At 44.9% G+C, this 1,966-nt stretch overlaps 1 pseudogene; it reads left to right on the top strand.

Moving 5' to 3' along the window:
• The first annotated feature begins 318 nt into the window (after positions 1-318).
• On the top strand, positions 319-1,110 carry LOC118847870 (annotated as a pseudogene).
• The last annotated feature ends 856 nt before the right edge of the window (positions 1,111-1,966 follow it).

The raw sequence follows: 1,966 nt of genomic DNA, 5'->3' as shown, positions 1-1,966 counted from the left end.
CTCTTAATCTGCTGTTGCCTATAAACCTTGTCATATAGCATCATTAGAGAAAAGGAGGAAAACCAATAGGAAGAACTAAAGAGCGAAGATGTAAGGAGTTCTAAGCAGAAGTCTCCTTATCTTTAAGTCATCTGTAATATGGTGTGGAGAAGTGGAGGGGAGGGGAAACTGACCAAAGAGGATTCAGTCCTTGGAGTACTCTCTCCCTGCTATATATCCCCATGGAACCTGCCTCTAGAAATGAATGATGATGTTTAGTGGTAGGACCCGGCCCTGGTACAATGAACATGCAAGACTTTTTCTCGGCTCGTTGCAGCTATGGCTTGTGGACCCAAGAAACACCTGAAGCACATCGCTGCCCCCAAACACTGGATACTGGACAAGCTGACCGGCGTATTTGCTCCCAGACCATCCACAGGCCCGTACAAGCTGAGAGAGTGCCTCCCACTCATTATATTCCTCCGAAACCATCTTAAGTATGCCCTGACAGGGGATGAGGTTAAGAAGATCTGCATGCAGAGATTTATTAAGATTGATGGCAAGGTCTGCACAGACACAACCTACCCTGTTGGTTTCATGGATGTTATCAGCATCGAGAAGACTGGTGAGCATTTCTGTCTGGTTTATGACACCAAGGGCCGCTTTGCTGTTCATCGAATCACAGCTGTGTAAGGTGAGGAAGACCTTTGTGGGCACCAAGGCCATTCCCCATCTGGTAACCCATGATGCCCATACCATCTGCTATCCCGATCCACTCATCAAAGTGAATGACACCATTTGGATCGATCTGGAGACTGGCAAGATCACAGATTTCATCAAATTTGGTACTGGAAATCTGTATGGTGACTGGCAGAGCCAACTCGGGGCGAATTGGTGTGATCACCACCAGGGAGAGACATCCAGGCTCCTCTGATGTGGTCCATGTGAAGGATGCCAACGGCAACAGCTTTGCCACCAGGCTTGCCAACATTTATCATTGGCAAAGGTAACAAGCCTTGGATTTCTCTGCCCTGAGGCAAGGGCATCCGCCTCACCATTGCTGAAGAGAGAGACAAGAGGTTGGCAGCCAAACAGAGCAGTGGGTGAATGTTGGCACATTACCATGTGTTTTCTCTGGCCAAATAAAGACCTTTCAAAGTGAAAAAAAAATGAACATGCAAGTATTCTGTGACTATTTCCTGTCCAATTACTGTGTGGTAAAGAAAAACCTCCTTATTGTCTGCTAAGGCAAAGGATACATAGAAAAGCTACTAATGGAGGAACTTGCCCTCTTTCTCCCTGCCAGTTCTAAGCCTTTGGTCACCATGCGGCCTCAAATTCATGGCATTTTTGTTTCTTTTTTCTTTGTTGAGTTTATTCTTCCTTCACCTGAGGTGTTGGAATGACCTTGCAGACTCTGGAATGTCAGAAGGGATCCCAAAGGTAGTTGATAATAGAGTTTATCAATAGCCAATCCCAGCAAACCAATAAATCCCTGAGGAATGACTTCTTAGACCCCATGCAACAGGGAATTGACCCTGCAGCTGAGACATCGTGTCCTGCAAGCAAGGAAGCTACTTAACCACTGATTATGGAATACCAAGAAGTGAAATCGATGGGAGGAATGACTTGTATCAAGTACTTTTAAGTTAGAGTCCAATTTCTCCAGGGACAGAGGTATAGAGGAGAAGATATCCCACTTAGGGTGGTAGGGGACGTTCTTGTACTTCTTTCCTTATTATGCTTTCTCAGCAATATCCCTGCATAAAAGATAACATGTTAATTGGCTAATTATTATTGGGGAGATATCACCTGGTTATCACTGATGTTGAAGAGATAACTGGTCAAATTGATATTGAGGAAGTGGTAACTAGTGATTAATATCAAGGAGAGTACACTAGATGGTGGGGTGGTTGTGATTTCATGAGCAATAGCAATAGAAAGGCTCAGTTCAGCATCCTCTGGAACCCTGAGCAGATCAGTAACC

Source organism: Trichosurus vulpecula, chromosome 4, assembly GCF_011100635.1.
Source record: "Trichosurus vulpecula isolate mTriVul1 chromosome 4, mTriVul1.pri, whole genome shotgun sequence".
In the NCBI taxonomy this organism is placed as follows: domain Eukaryota; kingdom Metazoa; phylum Chordata; class Mammalia; order Diprotodontia; family Phalangeridae; genus Trichosurus; species Trichosurus vulpecula.
Note: the sequence above shows the minus strand (reverse complement) of the source record. Positions and strands in the feature narration are given on the sequence as shown.